The 25,032-nt window shown below is 42.0% G+C and overlaps 1 protein-coding gene across 4 annotated transcripts in view; it reads left to right on the top strand.

Annotated features, from left to right (window-relative positions):
• Positions 1-25,032, top strand: part of SLC29A1 (solute carrier family 29 member 1 (Augustine blood group)) — a 110,264-nt gene that overhangs the window by 30,817 nt on the left and 54,415 nt on the right. For 2 of the 4 annotated variants that reach the window (XM_042475218.1, XM_042475253.1), the window contains exon 3: positions 1,390-1,532. The exons of the other annotated variants lie outside the window; for them this stretch is intronic. The gene's annotated coding sequence lies outside the window, so the exon portion shown is untranslated. The remainder of the gene's footprint in view (positions 1-1,389; positions 1,533-25,032) is intronic. 4 annotated transcript variants of the gene reach the window in all.

The raw sequence follows: 25,032 nt of genomic DNA, 5'->3' as shown, positions 1-25,032 counted from the left end.
ATCAGGAAATGCTTCTTATTTTTTATTTGGAATCTCATTTCTTGTAATTTGAATCCATTGGTTTGGGTCGTACCCTCTGAAGCAGCACAAAACAATCTTGCTCCATTTCTTTCCCCAGGTTCCTCCTCAGTATTGGCCAAAGAGATCCCAGTTCTAAGTTTTATCCTTGTTGTTTACTGTTAAAAAGGACTGCAATCAATGTATTAATCCCTAGTCCATCTAATCACTTTCATCTTTAGTGCTTACATCTCTTTGCCTGGGCACCCTCATGTTTTATACGACAACTCTCATATTGGCCAACAATTTTCTAGTACCAAATATCTGAAGGAACCAAAGTACTTACTTTGTTCCTTTGGGTGACCGTAACATTTTTAACACAATTCAGTATTTAATACCTAGATTTTTTATTGAAATATTTATGTATTAAAACATCTCTTCCACATAAACATCCCTGCAAACTGGTGGGTTTTTGGGGTGGGGGTTGTTGAAGACTTTTTCTAGGTGCCACGTTCTGTGATTTAGACGGGCCCATGACAAGGCCTTTTCTCTTGTGTCTGAAAGTTCTATTTTCTTCATAGGTGGAAGCTAGAGATGAAAATATATGTTTTGTTGTCATTTTGTAGTGATGTTTTTTTATTGTTTTATAAAAAATTAGTATTTTAAAATTTTACCTTTGGCCACATCCTAAAGACACCAGGTTCCATCTGATCTTGGAAGCTAAGCTGGTTAGTACTTAGATGGGGGACTGCCAACAAATATGAGGTGCTGTAGGCTACATTTCAAGAAAGCCAGTGTGGTATAGTGGTTAGCACACTGGACTACAACTCTGGAGACCAGGATTCGAATCTCAGCTTTGCATCTGGGTGTAAACCCACTGGGTGACCATGGGCAAGTCACATTCTTGCAGCCTCAGTGGATGGCAATGGCAAAACCCTCTGAAGAAAAATGCCAAGAAAACACCATCATAGATTCACCTTCGTGTTGCCATAAGTCAAAAATGGCTTGAAGGCACACAACAACAGCAAACAAAGGCTATATTTCAGAGGAAAGAACTGGCAAAACCCATATTTTTTGCCTAAAAAAACCCTATGAAATTCATGGGGTCAAGGCGCTGAGATACACACACATGTTCTGTATTATTCAATGATTGATAGTTTGTCAGCTGTTCTCGTACTCCTGAAGGACAGGATATCAAGTTGTAAATAACTGCCACTTGACAAGTTTGCTGTGATTTTTTTGCATGGACATTCTTGCTGAAGACTAGACAGTATTTGTTTTGCTTTTCCTGTAGAGTTCCTTCCGATCCCAATTCTGCACATGCCTAAGTGAGACACCAGTTGACTGTTGATGTTTGTAAACTGACACTACTGCTTCTCTTTATTTTTACAGACAAATGAGTCACTGGGAGGAAATTTTGGCTTTGTTTCTTCAGGCCTTCCTTGATAGTCTTCCCTCCTCTTCCCCACTGATTATTTGGCTCAGAAGAAGCTTAATTAAACGCACTGGAATCACATTTCAACATATTTTCTGATGTGAGTTGAAAATAGCTTCCTCCTCCACTTTCACAAGAACAGCAGTAAAATAGTACAATCAACTATATCTTTTACAGAGCTTGGAGAAGTTTTATATATAAACTAAAACTTCCAGAATTAGCATAGCAATAGCATTTACAGTTCTATACTGCTTATCAGTGAACTCAGCACTCTCTAAGGGGTTTACAGTCTGTAAACCAATTGCCCCCAACAAGCTGGGTACTCATTTTACTGACCTACAAAAGGATGGAAGGCTGAGTCAAGCATGGAGCCCTTGAGATCGAACTCACAACTTTGTGGCAATATTTAACCAGTGTGCCATGAGGGCTCTTCAGAATTCCCAACCATCATAGGGGTGAATGGAGATTCTGGAACTCGTCATCTAAAATTATAACTTTTGCAAGCTCTAAAATTCTTTCTTCTTTCTCTTGAAAACTGTTACATGAATCTTTTCTCTTCAGTATATTATGAGCCTGAACCTATTGGAAGATGTGATGTATAATAATGTATAATAATGAGAGATTGCTGAATCTGTCTCATGAGGATGACAGTAGGAAAAGCTTTTACACAGTCAGTTTTAAATCTCCAGTTTTGGCTACAAAGGGGTGTTATTTATACTACAAAAGACTTATTTTCTGCTTCTTCCATGTTAAGACTAAAACTCCCCTCTCCCAATAATACACCTCTGGTTTTCCACCTTCTAACCCCCTTTTCCTCTTAATCAAATCAAAAGGACAAATGTTTCCCTGTGCAACTCATGTTTTAGCCCTTATGCATGTCTAGTGTGTGTGGCTATTAAATAGTTTTGTATGGCCTGTAGCTTTTGATATAATTTGAAATACTGTAGCTTTATTTTTAAAGCCCATTACCCCAAGTCCTACACTTCTATGGCTTGCTGGTGCAGAGAAATATTTAATATATATGGGAAGTGGTTGAATTTTGTGGAGCACAACTTGTATCACTCTGAGGGCCATTTTTATTTTTAGTATTTATTATGATTCTATAAGAAAGCATTTTTTCCATGTCAGCTTACTGTTTCTGTTTTAACCTTTTTTCTGTCGGCTTCTTTCTCTCTGCCCTCCATAACATACCTTCTTATGCATCTTATCCTTGTAGTTAGGGTTGCCATGTCCCGGGGACAAGTGGGACATTCACGGTTTTTGAGGGAGCGGCAGCGTCCCGTCCCTCTTTGTCCTGGGTGGCCGGGGCTCCAGGCTCCTGAGTCTTGACCAGCCCTGCCTCTCCTCCTTGCTGCCTTGCGTGCTCACGGCGTGCGCTCCAACAGCACTCAATGGAGGAGCAGAGGTTCAAGCTCCTCCAATTGGCCAGCCTCAAGAAGAGGAGGAGCTTGAGCCTCTGCTCCTCCATTGAGCCTGGAGCATGCGCACCGAGCACGTGAGGCAGCAAGAAGGTGAGGCAGGGAAGGGCAGCTGCCTGACCCCGGGACGGAGCCGAAGAGGACAAGGAAGCCTTGCTGCAGCGAGGCTTCCCTGCCCTCTTTGGCTCCTCTCTCCTCGGAGTCTAGCCGGGCTCCGCAAAGCCTTCTCCAGAGGTGGAGGAGCGTCCTCCGCCTCCGAGAAGGCTGGCCCCCAAGCCGGGCTCCGCGGAGCCTTCTCCGGAGATGGAGGAGTGTCCTCCGCCTCTGAGAAGGCTGGCCCTGGGCTGGGCACCGCAGAACCTTCTCCAGAGACGGAGGAGCATCCTCCACCTCCAATAAGGCTGGCCCCGAGCCGGGCGCTGCGGAGCCTTCTCCGGAGGTGGAGGAGCGTCCTCCGCCTCCGGAGAAGGCTGACCGCCGTTTATATTAATGCTTTTTGAATTCATGAATTTTTGTTTTTTTTGTGTTCGTATCCTCCATTTACAAAACATGTCCTACATTTGGGGGGGTTGTCCTACATTTGTCCTACTTTCCCCCCCCCCCCCCCAATTTGTCCCGGTTTGGAGGTAGACAGTTATGGCAACCCTACTTGTACTCTTTCATCCTATTTTCTCTCTACCCACAGCACCTGCTTCTCCCCCCCTCCATAAGTCTTTCTTCAGCAGTGCCATCTCACCCCTCACCTTTCCCTCAAGTAGCCCATAGCACTATTTTTGCACTAGTACAGGTCTGTTGGCATCTCCACCAGCTAGCCACCCTCTTTTTCTCTATTGCAAGTGACTTCACACTCCATGGTGTTCCTCTTCTTCTCTTTAGACAGGCTAGGATGATGCTTGGCTAGTGAGTGTGTCCTCACAATACATCAAGAAACCTTTTGTGTCCAAAGTGTTTAGCTTGGCTGATTTTATGGCCTCACTCTCAGGCTAATGGACACTAATGGCCAAAGGATTTGTAATTCTTTCCCTGTTCTCAAAGTCCTTTGCTTCCATGGCAGAATGGTCCCTTGGCACCAAACCCTCAGTGGCTGGGCTGGGCTCATGGATGTGCTCAGTGCAGCAGAGGGATTGGGGGAAATTTGAGCTGACAGCTTGCTGCTGGACTCTGTAATGAGAGTAGGACATATTTTGCAAGTAAGCCTTGCAGTTGGTTGGGTATATAGGAACTATTTGCCACTTACTTTTGGCATGTAGATCTGGGAAATGGTGTGTGGGGGGGGATATACACCCCTCACCCAGCACTTCTTCCCCAGTTGAATTACTCAAAGATGTTGGCAAATAACAAAAGTTGAGTGATGTCTTGGGGTTATTTTAATAAAATTAATGCCATCCCTTTAAACTTTTATTACTGGTTTTTCATACTCTAGAGCTTATTTGCAATGTGAAGGGTAAAAAAGATATTTGCACCTCTATCCTAAATCCCTTCCTTTTGAAGTACATCTTGTTAACATTCAGCAGGGTTTGCTTTCAAGGTTAGGTACTTAGAATAGTGCCATGGCCAATACTGATGCTGTGGAATTTAATTTTATTGCATATTGCCAAAAGAAGCTTGAATAATTTACTGCTAAGGAATGTTAATTCATTCCAGATTCTAACAGGATTTCCACCAGAATCAAGGATGTGCATATTGGATCAGATTTTCTGTCCTATGGCAAAGTATACGTCTGTGTGTTTGCATGATAGATGCTTATTTGTTAGTGTATTCAAATTTTTCTTTTTTTTTCTTTTTTTAATATGCTTTGACACTAATGAATTTCAGTGCTTGACTCTCCATTAATTCCTTTTCTTGGATGTTCTTCTGTTTTTTGCAGGTAAGGTGACAGATTTTCATGCTTTGAGGATTAAAGGAACTTCTATGTATACTAAAAATTACATCAATCATAACTCTTAGCTGGCAAATATCACATCACTTTCACTTTGCATCCCTGACTACTCTGCAGAATCCATGGATGAGTGAAACTATGAAATCTAAATAGGTTTCTCTTGAAACATTTCCACCCACACAAATGTTCAAAGGACTCCTACTTCACCATCTGTTGTGACAACCTGAAAGGAAGATTAAGAAAACGAACCCCTTTCACATCATACAATTACAGCACTATGATTACCCCTTTAACTGCCATGACAGCATCCTATGGTGTTCTGGGATTTGCACTTTAGGGTGGGTTATTTAGAATTCTCAGCCAGAGAGATAATAATAATAATAATAATAATAATAATAACAACAACAACAACAACAATAATAATAATAATAATAATATGTCTATTTATTTATTTATATCCCACCTCTTCCTTTTTGGGGATTGAGGCAGGGAACAACAAGGTTTATACAGTACAAAGATAACAAAATATCAAAATCCCCCCAACCCCTCCCATCCCAGAACCTCCCTCCCTAAAGTATAAAGTTATAATAGTAAAATCATACATAAATACATAGCAATAGCATCAAGAAAAACCAGCAATTAACAAATGACGAATAACAAGGGAACGTAATAAAATGGGTGGATTCCTTCAGTTCTGACCATAATCAATTGGGGAGGGCCTGCCGGAAGAGGATTGTTTTTATCACCTTTTTGAAGGCCTCAAGAGAGGATAATTGGTAAAGGTTGTAGTTCTATTGAGAGCTGTAACATCTCAATAGAACTACAAACTCTGGACTACACAGAATGCAGCTTTGGCAGCTGAAGTGGAATCGTACTGGTATAACTAGTGTGAAAAGGCTCTCCTCACTCGTGCTATAGGGCAGAACTTTGAGGAAGGAGTTTACTTGGAGAGATGATCAAATGGAGCAGAACTGGTTTATCACTTTTTTGAAGAAAATGAAGTTATACACGTTATAATATCTAAACAACTCCTCTGCCCCACCCTGGATGGCCATTAAGTCCAGAATCTAAACTTTCCCAATTGCACTGCAGTTTCTCTTTAGCCTTTTCCTGTATTCTTCTTTTCACTGTATCCTCCCAGAGAACCCAGTGAAACTTTTGGACCCTGTTTTTAGACTCACTTCTTCTGTCAGAGTAACTTGTCCTACTAACATGTATTTATCAAGTACTATTAGAATCACATTCAGACTATGGATTCCTTACCAAATAATCAACTACTGTATAAATTAATCCAGATCCTAACATGTGGCAAAGTGGCTGTTGCAATAGTTATTTCTGTACCAGCTTAATGAGGAATTTTGCTTTGCTTTGCAAGGACATGGTTAACTTACCTCTCCCTTTAAATATTTGCCTTGAAGTCCAGTGCTGTATATGGTGATGAGGGATTGCGCTTTGTACATGGTCTGAACCCTGGCCTTGCAATCATATTTTGTACTTCAGCCCTTATGGTTTGTGATTGTCTTGATTCAGGTCAGAGTAATTCCTCCCCACCAGCAGAAATCTTAATGGGGGGAAATACTGTTCTTTCTGTATTTATCAAATGTAGAAGTTAGTTTGTCTGAGAAATGCCCTGCAATTCTCAGGAAAAATAAATAAAGCATGCTGTCTCTGCCTGTCTGTTTAGCAAGCACACAAGGCAGAGTGGAGTTTAGGAAAGGAGAGAGGTAAGGAAAAGAATTTTCCCCTCTCTTTCTATTGGGGGGGGGCATAAGGCTCGCTCAGGAGCCCGATTGATATTCAGATCCAATCCTGGCCTGTGTTTGGAAAAGCCAATGTGACCCACTTTATTGCTTGGGCTCATATGTAGAGGAAGGAGTGTCTCTGTAGAAATGGCAAGACCTGGAAGGAAAAGCAAAGCTTTACTGGACAGGGCAGTGGGTGCCATTGAAATAGGCATAGGGATGCCAGCCAGAGTGAAATGCATGCCATTTAGGAGGAGGGAGGGACAAGAAGGGTGAAACAGGTAAACTTTGAGCCAGCAACAAGGGCATGAGACTTGCTGGATGGAAGTGTTGCAAGGGAGAGCCTAGAAGGAGAGACGAATGCTGAGATAAAGTAACCAACTACAATCAAGGCTCCAGGAGTAAAAATAGTTATGGGGCACTGAAACTAATGGGACGTGACTTCCAAGAAAAGAACAGCTGCAAATTTTAGGCTTGGTCTTACACTTAAAGGCACAGGGTTGTATGACTTGTTAGGTGACGCTGGACTGAAACTACTGTCATCCCTCACTGCTGTTTGTCCTGGCTAGTAATGATGGGAGTAGCAGTATGGGTGTTTCCACATTTGAATTGTGTCCTTCAAGGACGTTTGAATGTTTTCCAGATTTAACCTTGTGTAATCCTCTACAACAGTGGTTCTCAACCTTCCTAATACCGTGACCCTTTAATACAGTTCCTCATGTTGGTGACCCCAACCATAAAATGATTTTTGTTGTTACCTCATAAATATGTGTTTTCCGATGGTCTTAGGTGACCCCTGTGAGAGATCGCGACCCACAGGTTGAGAACCGCTGCCCAACAACATACTGCTAAATAACTTTGGCTGAGAGAGTTTTTGAGGTCATCTGGGCCTGTTACAGACTGCCAAAATAAACCTGCTTCGGGTCTCTTTGGAGGTATGCTATTTAAATGACGCATGGGTCCTAAGAGTCCGGAGGTCGCGCCAAAGCCACACTCCATTCCTAAGCACTGGAGTGCAGCTTTGGTGCAGCTTCCGGACTCTTAGGATGCATGCATCATTTAAATAGCATACTGTACCTCCAAAGAGACCCAAAGCAGCTTTACTTTGGCAGTCTGGAACAGGCCCTGGTCAGTGCTGTAGTAGAGCCAGACTTTACAAGGTTGGAGAGCTGGGACTGATAATTAATTAGTAAGGCCCCTTCCATTTCTCCTATTCCCTCTGAATGTAGCTGCTAGTCACACGTGAGTTGAAGGGAAGATGGGATTTTCCCAGAAAGATGATATTATTGCAAACAAACATTGTTGTGCTTGGGCTGAAATAAACAATCAAGATCCATTAGCTTTACAAAAAAACCTGTTCCAAGAGGAACCAAATACTAGTACCAAGTTTTTAATATAGAACTACGCATCTGTCTGCATTTTGGGGCTCTTGGGGTTGTGGCTTTTTGAATTGTTACAATAAGCGTCTGCACTACACCTCTCCCCCAGGGAGTAACTCTTACTTGCTCAAAGTTCAATACTATATCTACTCTGGCAATCTCAAGGAGGACATAATCACCTAGTAATTAAGTGTAAGATTACAACTTGGGATTTATTCACTGCTGTTTCCAAGAAAGGCTTAGTCTTTCCATAAAAATCTGTTAAGGAGGAAAAGGCAGAACAACTACAATGACTTGAGTTGAGGAGTGGCTCAGTTGGTCTAGGATTTAATACCTGTTTGATTGCCATGGCTCTACCATATCAAATCATGTACTTGAGAGTGAGGTACTTGGGATTCTCTGCTTGAGACTCCAGTTTGTAGGACTTGACTAAACCTCTCTAGCAGAGAAGTATATTTCACAAAACTACAAACCTCAGCATTCCCTCAGATGGAGTTTTGTTGTTGTGTGCCCTCAGGTCATTTCCAACTTACGATGAACCTAAGCCCATCAAGGGGTTTTCTTGGCAAGATTTGTTCAGAAGAGGTTTTCCCTTGCCTTCCCCTGAGGCTGAGAGAGTTCGACTTGTCCACTGGCAATCAGAAAAGTATACTAAATGTTTAATTTGTTTGTCTTTTTTTCTTTTGTGGTTTGGATGTGTTTATTTTTGTGGCAGTTGTTGTTGCTGTTGCTTTATTTTGTTAGTTGGTTTGATTAATACAGCTTTGGAAGAATTGAAAGATTAATGTTTTTCAAATCTTGGCTGTTGGAAACATCTAATAAAAACACTATTAAAAATAAACTGCTATCTTGGATGAAGACAAAAAAACACAGTACTATACTAAACGGGTAATAACTGTGTAGAGTAGATACACTTTAGCACCCCCTCTCCCAAACCCCATTTGTGAGCATGGCATCATCCTGGATGATGTAAAAGTGTGAGCATGGATAGACCCCAATCTGTGATGTGGCACTCATCCCTTAAAGGTGTTGTTGTTGTTGTTGTTGTTGTTGTTGTTGTGTTCAAGTCCTTTTCCAACTTAGGGCGATCCTAAGGCAAACGTATCATGGGGTTTTTCACAGAAGGTTTGCCATTGCCATCCACTGAGGCCAAGGTGACCAGATGTCCTAACTGCAAAGGAGGAGAATGCACTGCGAAATGTAGGGCATTCAAGAAAAATGTAGGGCGTTACCTAATAAAAACTAAAAACATTAACATAACTGTACATTCATGCTTCTTGTTGTTGTGTGCCTTCAAGTCTTTTCTGACTTATGGTGACCTTAAGACTTTCCAGGTCTTGACATTTCTACAGAGACACTCCTATCATGAGGTGTTCTTGGGAAGATGGAGTCTCCTTCTTTGGAGGTGGATGGCCATGTGTAGGGAGGGGGGTGCTTTGATTCTGTGTTCCTGCATGGCAGGGGGTTGGACTGGATGGCCCTTGGGTTTCTTCCAGCTCTATGATTCTACGATTCTAAGAAGATTGGTTCAGAGAAGGTTTGACATTGCCTTCCTCTCAGGCTGAGAGTGTGTGACTTGCCCAAGGTTCCCCAGTGGGCTTCCATGGCTGAGCTGGAAATTCAACTGTGTTCTGTAGAGTCATAGTCCAACACTCAAAACATTACGCCATGCTGGCACTCAGAGATCCCCCCCTCCAGGCTGCATCTGGGCTGCAGAAATCCAGGTTCACACCATTTTACCTGCCCTGGCTCCATGCTAAGGAATCCTGAGAAGTGTAGTTTTGGGAGACATTTAGCCTTCTCTATCAGAAAGCTCAGGTGCCACAACAAAGTACAATTCCCAAATGCATCTGCAGAAATGCATCCGTGACATGCTGCTGAATACACCTGAGGCAGTAGACTCAAGTCTAGGAAAGCTCATGCTGCCAACTTCTTTTTTTCCATTAGGTCCAAAATGCACTGCAGAAATAATCCAGTTTGAGACCGCTTTTAACTGCCCTGGCTCAGTTTTAGGGAATTCTAGGGAATTCTGCTTTGTGAGACATTTAACCTGCTCTGTCAGAAACAACTCTGGTGCCACAACAAATCCTACAATTCCCAGGATTTCCCTAGCACTGAGCCAGGGCAGTTAGAGGTCTCAAACTGGATTATTTCAGCACCGTATTTTGAACCTGAGCCTCAAAGGTGCTACAAAATCTCTCTCTTCATACAATTCCACAGCATGGAGGCAATGCAGTTAAAAGTGGTGTCATACTGGATTATTTCAGCAGTATGGATGCAGCAGCAGCCCTACTAAATTGACTGAAATCTACAAAAGCTCGTGCTGCCAATTTCTTTCAGTGAGTCTCAAAGGTGCTACAAGATCTCTTTATATACATGATTCCACAGACTAACACAGCTATATCTTTGATTTGTTTTGTTTTGACAAATCATAGGAGTTTATCATACTGGGGCTAATCTTGGCATTAAAGAGAGATTAAAGTGCATTTAAAGCATCCCGCAAATAAAGCAAAAATGGTGAGTTGTGTCAATTATTATTGCACACAATTTCGCAAATAAAGTTATATCAGAAATGCATTGTTGCTGAAATCCCGAAAGTAAAAAGATGTGTGTTAATGCTTCTTTGTGATCACTTTAATGGTGGGTCTTGTGCGACGTTGTGTATCATTTTTCCAGGAATATTGATGGGATAAACTCCTGATCTCCTTTGTGCGATAAACTTCATAGCACCATAGAGTTGGAAGTGACCCCAAGGGGGTCATCCAGTCCAAGCCATGCAGGAACTCACGATCAAAGCACCCCCAGTGAGAGATGGCCATCCAGCCTCTGTTTAAAGACCTCCTGAGAAGGAGACTCCACCACAGTTCAAAAGAGTGTGTCTATTAGATCTTACTGTCAGGAAGTTCCTCCTAATGTTGAGGTGGAATCTCTTTTCCTGTAGCTTGCATTCATTGCTCCTGGTCCTAGTCTCTGGAGCAGCAGAAAACAAGCTTGCTCCCTTCTCGGTGGGACACCCCTTCAAATACTTAAAGAGAGCTATCATGTCAGCTCTTAACCCTCTCTTCTCCAGGCTAAGCATCCCCAGCTCCCTTCCTCTTCCAGGCTCTTTAAGCAGGCAAGCCAGCCAGCTTAGTCCGTCCACAGCTTGCCTAGCCTTTGGAGCAAGCCAGGGGAGGCTGCCTTCCAGCGTTGCCAAGAAGCCTCGAAGATAATTCCCCAAACCTTTGGCCAAAACTCACCAAATCCCCCCCATATCTCACCAAATACTTCTTTCAACTCTCAAAATTACCATTAAAACCAATCACCAAAATCACACCAAAGGCTCTGAAAAGTCCCCGTTTCCGTGTGAAAGTCACCACATTGGCAACCCCCAGCCTTCCTTGCCTGGAGCCAAGAGAGGCGGGCAGAGGGAGGCACCTTCCCCTGAAGGAGCACGAGGAGGGAGCTGCCAGCCAGCAGAGAGAGGAGAAGGCAGCAGCAGCAGCAGCCGGAGCACAGCGAGGTGGGTCTGGTCTGGGATGGTGGCTGGGGCAGAGGAGAGGGGGGGGGGGGGGGGGGGGGTTGTGCGGGGGGGGGGGGGGGGGGGGGGGGGGGGGGGGGCTGGTGGTTTTCCTGCTGCTGCTGGTAGTGGGGCATGTGGGCAGCCCAGGGTCTCCTTCCCAAGGAGGCCACATGCCCTCGTCCTCCTCACCCCAAAGGAGGACAAGGCGGCTCAGAATGGAGGGCCTCCCAGAAAACGTGTGGGGACATGGCCAAAGAGAAAAGCTAAAAGCAATAGGAAATATAAGTCCATGCTTCTGTCCTGCTTCAAAAAATGAAGGGCACTTTGGAATCCCTCCTGGACAGGAGAAGGTTGAAATGGAGGGCAGGTCCTAGGAAAGGAGGACCAAGTCTCTCTCTCTCTCTCTCTCTCTCTCTGTGTGTGTGTGTGTGTGTGTGTATATATACACGCGTGTACACACACATACATATACACACACACACACACACCCTTGGCTGTGAATGTAAATTCCTGCTGCTTTTGGTCCTGCTCAGAATGGAGGACATTCTTTTGAGTTGCTTCTGGGCCGAAAGGGGAGACCTGTGTCCTGGGAAAGGAGGGCCTCTGGTCCCCTTCCTATAAGTGTAAATGCATGCTTCCCAGTCCTGCTCAAAAATGGAGGGCCTTTTGTGGAGCCCCTCCTGGACACACGGCTGAAATGGAGGGCATGTCCTGAGCAAGGAGGAGCCTGCATATAAACTTAAATGTCATGCTCTTTAGTCCTACTCAAAATGGGGGACATTATGGAATCCCTCCTGGACAGAAGGTTGGCATGGAGGACAGGTCCTGGGGAAAGGAGGGCCTTTGGTCCCCCTGCATCCTCCCAGTGGTATCCAAACATGGTCCTTCTTTCCCAGGACATAACCCTCCATTTCCACCTTCTTTTCCAGGAGGGATTCCAAAATGCCCTCCATTTGGAGCAGGGCTAAGAAGCATGGATTCGAACTGATCCATGGGTCCATGCCCTGCTGCCCTTTTGCTGAAGGTCCTCCTCGCTTTTGCACTGAGCAGGAAGGGTGCTCCTTGTCCCTCGGGTCCCCAGGGTCCTAGTTTGAGACGGGGGTGTCTGTGTCTGTGTGTATGTGTCTGTGTGTCTTTTGGGCAGGGCACCTGTTGCCTTTTGGGGCTTGGATCTCTTTTCGGCTGGAGGGCAGAGTCGAAGAAGGCTAGTTTGGGCGCTGCTTTTTAAGGAGGAGGAGGAGGAGGAGCACCAAGCCTGGCTTCTGGCTGGCTGGGCCTGGCTTTGGCGGGTTTCGGGAGGAAAGGAAGTTGGCGGGAAGAAGAAACAAAGGCTGCAGCCACACTGGAGGAATAACCCGGTTTGGCACCGCTTTAACTGCCCTGGCTCAAGGCTATGGAATTCTGGGAGCTGGAGTTTGTTGTGGGGCTCTTATAAAAAGCTCTTATAAATCCATGCTTCTTAGTCCTGCTCAAATTGGAGGACGTTTGGGAATCCCTCCTGGACAGAAGCTTGGAATGTAGGACAGGTGCTGGAAAAGGAGGACAAGTTTGGTCGCCCTGGGTGGATTTCACGGCCAAGCAGGGAATCTGTCCCCTGGCCCCAGAGTCATAGCCTTAAGACTCCAACCACTAACCCTCACTGTGAGCCTGTCTCATATTTGGAGGGGAAGGGGGCCAGGGACAGACCCTTTTTGTTGCTTTACCTCCCCCGAGTCCCTCCTGGGTGCCCCTGGATGATTCATGGTCTTGGAAATTCAAGAGTTGTGTGAGGCTGGCACCCTTTCCTTGTGAGTCGGCTAAATGGAAAGAAATGATCATTTAGCCCCTTAGGACTTGCCAAAGCTATGGAAACAGCATGAAAGTTCAGAGTGTGAATAGGAGACTGCCCTACAAGAGAGATCTTGTAGCACCTTTGAGACTGACGGAAAGAAAGAAGTTGGCTGCATGAGCTTCCATAGACTACCTGAAAGCTCATGCTGCCAACTTCTTTCTTTCAATTACACTCAAAGCTGCTACAAAATCTCTCTACATAGTGATTCTATATAGACCAATGGTTCTCAACCTGTGGGTCGTGACTCCTTTTATTTCTGATGGTCTTAGGAATAAGGGTCACAGCATTAGGAAGATTGGGAACCACTGCTATAGACTAACACGGCTATATCTTTGAATAGAATCATAGAGTTGGAAGAGACCCCAAGGGCTATCGATTCCCAACCACTTCTGCCATGCAGGAATACACAATCAAAGCACTCCCAGCAGCCTCTGTTTAAAAACCTCCAGAGAAGGAGACTCCACCACATTTCAAAAAGTGTGACCCACTGTCTAATAGATCTTACTGTCAGAAAGTTCCTCCTATTGTTGAGGTGGAATCTCTTTTCCTGTAGTTTGAATCCATTGCTCTGGGTCTTATTCTCTGGAGCAGCAGAAAACAAGCATGCTCCATCCTCAATATGACACCCCTTCAAAGGTTTAAAGAGGACTGTGACATCACCTTCTCTTCCCCAGGTTAAACATATCCAGCTCCCTAAGTTACTCCTCATAGGGCATGGTTTCCAGACCTTTGATATGAGGTGGCACTTAAATCTTGGGATTGGAAGATACTGGCTATCAGGTGTCTGAACTGTGTACCTGCTGCATAGACTCCCTACCTGCCTAGAAATTTTGTTGTTGTTGTTGTTGTTGTGTGGCTTCAAGTCATTTCCAACTTACGGTGACCCTGAGATGAACTTCTCATAAGGTTTTCTTGCCATTGCCATCCTCTGAGGCTGAGAGAGTGTGACTTCGCCAAGGTCACCCAGTGGGTTTCCATGCCTGAGCAGGGGATTCAAATCTTGATCTTCCAGTGTCCTTGTTCATAAGGACACACCACTATGTCATAGCCCTTGATGTTTGGAGGCTGTTTCTAACAGTCTCCATTTTAAAAGCAGTAGTTTTGTGAGACATTTAGCTTACCCTGTCAGAGAGCTCTGGTGCAACAACAAACTACAAATCCCAGGATTACATAATGTTGAGCCATGGCTATTAAAGTTGTGTCAGCCTGGATTATTTCTGCAGTATGGATGCAGCTATAGTCCCCAAAAACTCTGTTGAAAATATACTTGTGTTGGGAATTAGCCCTAGCCTGATGCTTTGCATTAAGAAAGTCCTAAGTTCAGTATTTGGCATCCAAAGGTGAGACGGGGGAAGATTCCATCAGAAGATCTGCCAGTGTAGTCTACTTTTCCTGCTATTTGTAATTTTCTTTGAAAGCATATTATGTCTTGTTTGGCCATTACTCTTTTCTATACTTTGTAGGCTAAACATACAGTGCTAAATAAATGGTAAAGAGCAGCAAAACAGAAAAAGTGAAATGGTGTCTTTTATTGGCTCAAAACTACTAGTTATATAGTGCTTCTTTGGGTGCTTAAAGCTCTGGTCAGTAAAAAGTGTTTCAGGATGATTTATTTCCTCAAAAGATTATATCATCTGTATTACTCAGAGCATTTGTTGTTAACTGCCCTCTAACCAACCCTGGTGACCCTGTGGATGAGACATCTCCAAGCCCCCCTGTCTTCCACTGCTCTGCTTAGATCTTGGCCGCATTCTCACTATGATTTAAAGCAAATTGCTGATTGGGTTTTATGACCCTCGTTCCTATTTGAAACCAGTTCCAATCCTAGGTTTCAATTGTGATGAAGCGAAGCAAACACAAAACAAACAAATAAACAAAAAAATGCTCTTTCCTGACACTAATTCTTTGGCAGTTCTTTTTTTTTTTAATTCCTAAGTATGTTCAGCAAGTGGGAACAACGGATCCAATTTCTCCAAGGTGTGCAAAGCAATCTAATACACGCAGTATATTTCTTTTATCCTCACAAAAACTATGCGAGGGGAGTTAGATTGAGAGATAGTGCCCAAGCCAAAATCATTCATTGAGCTTTTTGTCTCAGTGGGGACATGAATCAAGATTTTTGTTCAACTCTTTATTTGTTGAATAACACACAGCATACATACATAGCTATGTAACCTACCCAAGACTGAAAATATATGTAGCTGCTTCACCCATTGCAGTACAGAATGGTGATACAATGGTTAAATGTTGGTACTGTAGCCAAAACATTGTGAGTTTGATCCTTCAGGACTCCTGGTTGACTCAGCCTTCCATCCTTTCATAGGTCAGTAAAATGGGTACCCAGCTTGTTGGGACAATTGGCCAACACATTGTAAACTGCTTAGAGAGTGCTTAGCTAGCACTATAAAGCAGTACTGTATAGAAATGTAAGTTCTATTGCTATTGCTATAATGGTACATGCTGATATTTTTGCTTCTTTGCCTATATTTAACAAAAACATTGTTATTTACTTTTGTGGAACCTTTAGACATGGGCAAGAATCTTTTATGCTGTGCCAAACACTTGGCCTTTTTTTCTTGCCAAGTGATGCACCACTTTCACTTGCCTTTCAGGGGCCAAACAGGTGCCTGCCACACTTGGGACCAGCAAGCATGGAAGATGTGGGGGTTGGAGGTAGAGAAGGCAAAAATGATATATAGCTATGGATGTTAATGAATTACTGAGTCATAGTATTTCTAGGGAAAATATTTCCTGAATAATTACTGATGTCTTCCAACATAGACTTACAACCTGAAAGTTGACTATGGCTGCAATCTGATATGCACTTCCATGGGAGTATACACTTACTCCCTTCTGAGAAGACATGCATCAGGTTGCATGACAATCTCTTTAACTCATAGTGCTATTATTTGTAAGTTGCTATACTGAAAATGAGTTTTTCCCTGCCCACAATGCTTCGAGTACAGTATATTCAGACTAATATTTCTGAAATATTTTGCCAAATGTTTGTTGTTCACAGGTTTTATGTCCTGACATTACCCATTAGTTCTGCTCTAATGAGGCATTAATCCATGGTCCCACTGCATCCCAGAATCACACTAGATTTGCATAATTGGACTTATGCAGTCAATTGGAAGCAGTATGTGCCCCAGAAGAGAGGGAGTGCAATCTTGAGATTGTTCTGTGAAATAACCAGGATTAGCTCTTTCAAACTATGCTAACTGGAGGAAGATTAAGATGATTTGTCCCACATAAACACACAGGCATTCAAAGAACATGTGAGCAAGTTGAATAGACTTGCACAGCAAATCACTTTTTTCCAAGCACCCTGACTCCACCATTAGCATGTTTGAGATGCCTAAAAATGGCGTATTGTGGGCTATAAAATATATACAAATAAAAAATATAAAATTGTAAATTATAAAATATATAAAAGGAGATTCTATGATTCTATATGTGATCATAGAACCCTTCCAGATGAGGAAAGTTCTGAAGTCATCCTGCTCTAATATTGTCTGGAAAAACTCTATAGGTGTATGTGACAAGTGAGGGCACCAGGGGAAAAAATTAGCGTGTGCAGTCTCAAGTTCACTCCCAACATATCCTGCATTCTTTAAATACAGTCATATATTGTTGTTTTGTTCTGTGGAAGTATAGAAACAGAAAATTATATTCTACATTAACTTATCAAGAATAAAATTATTATAGAAACGAGATGTGGGGGAAGCAGACAGTTAACAAGATTTACAGGTGAAGTCTCAAGGTTCACAAAATTAAGATGAAAGTCAGTTAGCAGGATCGATCCTTCATACTTGCAATTGTTTGAGAGATTTAAATAAAGATAACAAGGAGTGTGGTTTTGACTGAGATCAAACATAGTTTGACACATTAACTAAGATATATAAAGATGTTGCGAAAACATGATGGAAACGTGGGAAACAAGAAGGGACTTTTTATCAGGCTTGGTAGCCTTGTGGAAAGCTAAAAAACTGGATACAAATACAGAAATTGTTACAAAAGATATTGAAAAGAACATTCAAATGAAATCTGTTTTTGCTTTTAGGATTTAGAATAAGTCTATGGAAGGTTATTACCGATTTATTAATACAGTATATGATTACTGCTGCAAAGTCGGTACTGTATATGCACAAAAATGGAAAAACATGGGAATACCATCTATGGATGAATGGATAGTAAAGTTGATAGACATAGCAGAGATGGATACATGGAATATTTTAATTTGAGATGGATTGATAAGATTTTTGGATGAGGGGAAACTCCTTGTGGAGTTTTTGAGAAAAGACATAGATGATTTATTAGTTGCTGGATTTTGATAATTTCAATTTAGAATATTCATGATAGTAGAAAGAAATGTGTATTAGGTAATGCATCAGAGGAAGTAGACTGAAGTCTACGAAAGCTCATGCTGCCAATTTCTTTCAGGGGCTGTACAGACCAGCAAGAAATGCTGGCATCAGGATGGAGTGGGGGCGTGGTAACCGCCCACCCCAATTCCACCTTCAAAGCAGCATCCCCTCACCCCCCCCAACCAGGTGGCAAGTGACATCACAACATTTCTGCGGTGCAGCATTTACACACGCTGCACTGAAGAAATGTGGAAGAACCACAGCTTTTTTCTGCCCTAAAAAGGAGCAGGAATATACCGCTTCTTTTGGGGCTGGAAAAACACCAGATTGGGGATGCGGTGCGATGCAGAGCTGCTCCTTCAGGGCTGTTTGTTTTCAGCCTCGGTTACAAGATCTCTCTTTATACTGTATATTAGGTTATTTTCTACGTTTTACTTTCTTGTTTTATGCGAATATATTTGATAATTTTAGTAATAGAAAAAATTGGTTTTTCCCTCTTTCCTATTGAACAGTTTATCTTTTTTTTTAATTTAATTTAAAAATTGTCAAAGAAGAATAAAGTTATTTCTTCTTATTAGCTGCCCCTGAGCCAACCTCAACCCATGATGACCCTGTGGATGAGACATCTCCAAGACCCCCTGTTCTCAGCCTCTCTGCAGGCTCAGGCTCATGGCCTCCCTAAACAAATCTGTCCACCTAATTGTCTTTTCTAAATATTTGCTTTTCCTCATGATGTGCCAAAGTACGACAGTCTCAATTTGATCATCTTGGCTTCCAAGGAGATTTCAGGTTTGATCTGTTCAAGGACCCATTTGTTTGTCCTTTTGACTGTCCATGGTATCCTCAGCACTCTTCTCCAGCACCACATTTTAAATGAGTTGATACCCTTCATATCCCCTTTCTTTATTGTCCACCTTTCACATCCATACATGGTGCTGGGGGACATGATGGCTTGAGTGCTTTCAATGTGGGGGGCTACTGCTTTGTTTTCCATATTTGTTGACAGATTTTAGTTAAAACTAAATTTGATTCTGTCTCTGTGGGTTGCAGTCATTCTGTTAGTATGTTATCTGTTCCTGATGATTTGACTCATTTGGCTTATTAATGGAGATGAACACCGCACCCCACAGTCAGATACAACTTGATAACTTTGGGTCTGAACAGATAGGCCAAAATAAAGCGGCTTCAGGTCACTTGGGAGGTATGCTGTTTAAATGATGCATGCGTCCTAAGAGGCTGGAAGCCACACCAAAGCCACACTGCAATCCTAAGAACTGGAGCACAGCTTTGGCCCAGCTTCTGGCCTCTTAAGATGTGTGTGCCATTTAAACAGCATAACTCCAAAGTGACCCAAAGCAGCTTCATTTTGGCCTGTCTGTTCGGGCCCTATGTCAAAGGGGAAACTTTTAGCTATGTAGCATAGTTGTGCTATATACTGTCATTACCCCAAACTCTAGGAACTGTTTAAATACATCTGCCAAAAAGTTTGGTGCTAACTGTAATGTGTACAGGTGACTTGCCTCTGTTACAGTGTTAACATATGTTATAGTCACAATGAGTTTTTGCATTCAGTGGATTAATCAGTTGAGTTCTAGGTGGATTTTACCTTTAGAAAACGAAGATCAAAAATGTCATCTGCATTGTTGCCAAAATGTCTTCATCCAGTAGTCTGCTAAAAAATCGAAGTCTTACTTGTAATGAAGTTTTGCTTAGTATCGCTATTTCTGTATGTGTGGAAGGGATATAAGATTGTTCAATTTTCTCCATAAGGATGGTCTGCTGAGAAGTGGAAGAAATCAGGAAATTGGCTACTGCATGATCCTTCTTCTCAAGCTACATGACACAAACAAGGGCACTGCCTATGAGCAGTGGTACTAATTCCTCATTTTATTGTGCTGTGGGTGCAGAATGCTGATAATTTGCTATATTGGCAGGTATCCACAGAGTACTGAACATGATGATTGTTTGCGTTGTGTCCTGGTCTGCCCTAGCCAGCCTCCTTGTTTTATCTTGACATAGACATAATTAGGAGAACATAGCCTCAAGTCACTTTGTAAGCTACTAAAACTCTGATTTGTCATATTAGGCTTTCCTCTCATTATATGATCATGTGTACATGAAAGCCTGTTAGCTTCAGACTAGAGAGAATCCAAACACTTTGAATGAGAGAATGGTAACCTTAGTTGCCCAGCATGCCTAGATTTCTATTCAGGCATTGTGCAACTGTGTGAGTCTTATATGAGTGTGTAAGACAGATGGAGCTGCAGTGGTTGTTGGTTGTTTTCATATCAGTACAGCAGTGATCTTCTACAGGTTTGAGTCCAAACTTTAAAAGATCCAAGGTGATGAACCTTTTTTAGGGTTATGATTCAGTGCTTGGGGTAGTTATTTTAAAGTTGATTAAAGCCAAAGCAGATTCATTGCTCTACTGAATGGAAGTTGCTGGCCAATGTTGTGAGGCTGTACATACTGATTCTGCACCTAATTTCCATATGTTCTCTCCCTACACCACTGTCTCAGTTCCTGTTGGGGAAATTTGCATGAAGTTTTTGCTCAAGCACACTTTAAAAGATATTGGGAATCCTGATATGACAGGATTTGTCGACATGTTGAAATCTTTATTTATATTGATGTGAACATGAGTAGAAGCCCCATGCAGAATTCCCTCCTCACTTTTGGACATTGGGTATGTGGGTGTGAGAGTGTACAGCCTCACCTTTCTTGTGTACCCATAAGACCTGCATAGAAAATAAGTTGCTATAACATCTGGATATTGACCATTTTCTATCTGAAATTTTTAAGAAGAGAGCTGCCATGGTTAAATTCTGCCTCAGAGTCTTGCCTAACTTGGATATCTTGTGAGGTCAAGTTGTATTTGCACAGCCCTAACAGAAACATTTCACTCTGGACATGATTGTGATATAAGCTGAGTCAGGTCTGAATTGCTACCTGGTTTTACAAGACTGTACTGCTCTTTCTTTTGTATGCTAATAAATGTTAAGAGATGGCAGAGGGGTGGGGTAGCATTTAAGCTATAGGGATTAGTAGCTTTGTCTCATACTTCAGATGTAGTATGTGGCACACTTGTCACAAAGAGCAATTGTCACTCAGTGCACTAATATTCTATATCAATTTTGTTCTTTCCATATATTTTAGACTTCAGTTCTTATAATCCTTCACGATTGGCCATGTCAGCTGAATTTGCTGGGAGTTACAGTCTCAAACATCTGCATGGCACCAGATTTAGAAATGTCTTTTCACACTTTCAAAAGTTATATTTCAGTCTTAGCAGTTGCAACCAAACCCAAGGCCTTCTCTGTTTGGCTTTTTAGTAGCTGTGCAATTCTTTCCCCTTAGAGATGTGCCATGGAAGCTAAAAATATATGTGCCACAAAATCTTCTCTATTTAGCAGCTAAACCTCTTCTCTCCAATATTTTTTGACTTTCCAAGAGGAAAGCAATACAGTGGTACCTCGGGATACGAAATACCCAGGTTACGAAATTTTCGGGATACGAAAAAATCCCATAGGGAATTATTGTTCCGGGTTACGAATGTTTTTTCGGGTTACGAAAAAACTTTTGGTGCTTTTTTCGGCTTTTTCGCACGGAATCGCGGCTTTTCCCCATTAGCGCCTATGGCAATTCGGCTTACGAAGGCTTTTCGGGTTACGAAAGCGGCCGCGGAACGAATTACTTTCGTAACCCGAGGCACCACTGTAATATCTTCAACTCTTCTATACTCTTAATGTAGAAAACATGTTCTCTCTGGTGTGGATTGTCCACTCCGACCTCTTACAATCATAGTTCACTACATATACTGATACTGTACACTGTTTCATTTCAGTTGTGTCCACAACACAAAATCTTCTAGAGAAGTCTCAGCCTTGAAGAAAATAAAGTTTTCTGAAAGCAGAATGTATTTCTTTGGCGTATGCTTTATGGCACTGTTTGGACAATTTTTTTAATCTTTGTAAGTTTTACATCCTCTTGTGGCAGAATATATTTATAGGTTAACATTGTCCTTTCATCTACTTTAAGCAAAGGCTTTTCTCTACCATGCACACAGTGGCGCAGTGGTTAAATGCCTGTACTACAGCCATTCACTCAAAACCATAAGGTTGCAAGTTCATTACTAGCCAGGGCTCAAGCTTGACTCAGGCTTGCATCCTTCCGAGGTCGCTAAAATGAGTACCAGGTTGTTGGGGGCAATTAGCTTACAGTTGTAAACCGCTTAGACACTGCGAGTTCAGTATGAAGTGGTATATAAATGAAGCTGTTTGTTTGTTTGTTTTGTTTCTTCAGCTGCTCATCTACACCTGGATGTACTTATCATTGTGTCCTTTTGTACTACCTGCTTTAACAGCTCTTAATAACCACCATTAAGATTTGTAATTATCACCAGGCCACCATGCTAAACATGTTCTGCATTTGAATTACACTTTACACCACACCACTCCTCCCCACCTATGTATAAGACTACTTCATATGCACCTGCAAAGTGGAGAGCTGATGCTGAAATTGTCAGCGCAACTGGTGGGGTCCAAAAACCCTTGTCAGCAACTCAAATGAGTCCTGGGGTTAAGCCAGACCCTTGGAGCAGAGCTGGCAATTTTCCAGAAGCCGAAGCGTGGCTCCAAAGTCCAAGTTGGGATGACAGCAACTGGATGTCTTCCAGGAACTGCAGCAATGCAGGAACCTCCAGGGACACACAGCAAACCGATGCTGTAGCTTCTTCTGATAAACCACCAGAGAAACAAAAGTCCCCAAAGTGCTCTTTATTAACAGTGCTATATTACAAAACTAGATCTCTCAAACTCCACAACATACCAATCCAACTCCTACTTCACACCCTTGCAACCCCTGGGTTTATATAGACTCCAGACCATGTGGTCTCCCAAACCCAGTGAGTTCAGGTGTGTAGCCATGCCATGTGTCTCCTCTGCAATCCAGACACATGTTTCATCATCCATGGCTACGTGCACTTGGACACTGAAGAGTCCTTGACACAATGAGCTTCAGCTGTGCTGATCAGCCTTGCCACTGTGCTGAATGCTCATGGCCAAACACACACAGACACACACACACATCAAGCATTTCCCTGTGTGCTGTGTTTTAACCCTTCAAATCCTGAGAGAAATAAACTGGTTAGTCTTAAAAAGTGCCACAAGACTCCCCTTCCCTTCTCTTACAATGTACTGGATGGAGGTAAGAATCACAAACAGGATGCTGGTGGTTCACCCCATTTGACTTCCTCCCTTCATTGAGTGAACCATGGGCACTTGCACAATCACACTCTGTTAACTGAAGGAATCTTGTGTTGCAAACATCCTGATTAATTACACCTAACCAGCTTTGAAAATCACACCTAGAACTCAAGGTAACAAAGAAGTTTCAAGGAGAGGCCAATTTCAAAAGATGGATGTAAAAGCCAGTTCTTGATGTGGAAAGTCTTTCTTTCCTTTTGGATGTATTGAAGAGAGAATTTGTTTATATAATTTATATTTAGTGATTTTATGGTTAAGTTGATTTAAAACAGCATGATGATTTGGATTTTTTTATTACTTTTCTTGGTATGAGGATGTTTTATTTGTATTTCTTTGATTGGATCACTTTATGTGGGCAATTCCCTTAAAAGACGGTTCATAAATATTTTAAATAAGCAGGTGTCTGCTAAATAGTTATTTGTAATTTATCTTGGTATATTTCTTTTCAGAGCTGTACTGGTTGCTTTCCAGACTGCCTCATTCTAGTTCTCTGCAACTAGTTAGGAGAAAGTCGAAACTCCTTGTTTTGTGTCAGAAAATCAGTTTGGTTTTGTGTGAGAGAGAGAGAGAGAAAGAGAGAGAGAGATCCAAGTACCTTTCCTTTTTAATGGTATGGAAATTTTCTTTTAAATGTTATTTTCTATGGCTTTTAATTTCCTAGTGAGCATCTGTAATTGCTTTGCTGCTTTGTGTCATCTGGAAAGAATTCACAATACTGGAGCAGGAAAAACAGACCAGTTTTCACTTCCAAATGTGTTTGACCACAACTCTCATCAGCCAATAGCCTTGCTGTCTGGGGCTAATGGAAGTTGTAGTCCAATACATCTGGATGGGCACATTTTAGGAAGGCTAGTTTAGAGAGAAGACAGTGGATATACATGAGGTACTGGCTTGTGATTTTAAGAGATGCCAGAGGAAACTGGCTAGAAGCAGGCTTTCCTCTCAGTATGGAACATGCTGGCTCGCTCTCCTTGTGGAAGGTTATAGTGAGATGATGATGGAAATGCTTTTTAAATAAAGATTGTTGGGGCAAGAAGCCAGAATACTTAGGCTCATGGAAAATGTCAGGGCACTTTGTGCAGGTACTGAAATCACAGCTAGTCAACAGTTCTTTCTTGCTTATCTTTTAAAAAGCAAAAACAAAAAAGGAATCCATTTCTGTGGAGGAAGGAATATTTGGGCTGTCGTTTTTATCCATTGTTTGTGCACTGTTTAATAGAAGCCAGGCACCCCAGCAGAGGTGTTAGCAAGTGCAGAAGTGATTGTTGGTGCTTGGCTTGAAATGCGGGTCAATAAAGTCATTATTGGCACCATAGTGTGTTGTCCCAAAGGCTCTGTTATACCGATGTTCTAGGAATAGGATAGCAGGAATAGTATTTTTATGAAAAGCCCCTTGAGGAGTAGAATTTTGCACAAAGTCTATTTGAACTGAATCTGTGTAAAAGTAAGAAAAGCAGAAAATACTTTTTAAAATTAGGAACTGTAACATGACCATTGGTTTTCTGAGCAAATTTGTGTTGGTTTTTATGTCTGTACTTTCCAAGTTATATTATTACTACACATTTAAAGGGTGCCTCCAGTTCAAGTGTAAAGTTTTTAAAAGAAAGGAACACCTGCAATTGAGGATTCAAAACTAAACTAATTTGAAATTAGTTTAAATATGTGACCATTGTGGCAATATGTTGCCATGTGTCATCATGTTTTAACTGTTAGGGGCTCAAGCAGGCCAATTAACACATAAACATAATATGTTTATTTTTATTTATACATGCTTCAGTGTTTTTTTCTTTTTCAGTGGCCACTCAACCAAAACTCGAAAAAATATTTTTGTTGGAGTTTGTTGTTGTTGACATTCCCCAGTCTTATTTTTCAACTGCACTCAACATCCCATGGCTACTGAACATGCTTGGTCCTTCATGGGGGTGTCTGTTAGTAAAGGTTGACGACTTAGGTTTTCCTGTATTTTTCACTGGTAAAGGAAATGATTTATATCAGGGTTTTTAGTTTTAATTGCTGTTTTTATCCTTGATATTGTATTTTTAATATGTTATACTATTTAATACTGTCTTAAGGGGGGGAGGGATAAAGTGTTTTTAATTGTCATATTTTATATTTTACTGTTGTTAACCGCCCGGATTGGTTTGCCAGAGGGCGGTATACAAATAAATATTATTATTATTATTATTATTATTATTATTATTATTATTATTATTATTAT

The sequence above is a fragment of the Sceloporus undulatus genome, chromosome 1 (genome assembly GCF_019175285.1).
Source record: "Sceloporus undulatus isolate JIND9_A2432 ecotype Alabama chromosome 1, SceUnd_v1.1, whole genome shotgun sequence".
NCBI lineage: Eukaryota > Metazoa > Chordata > Lepidosauria > Squamata > Phrynosomatidae > Sceloporus > Sceloporus undulatus.
This window is presented reverse-complemented; position numbering and strand designations above follow the sequence as displayed.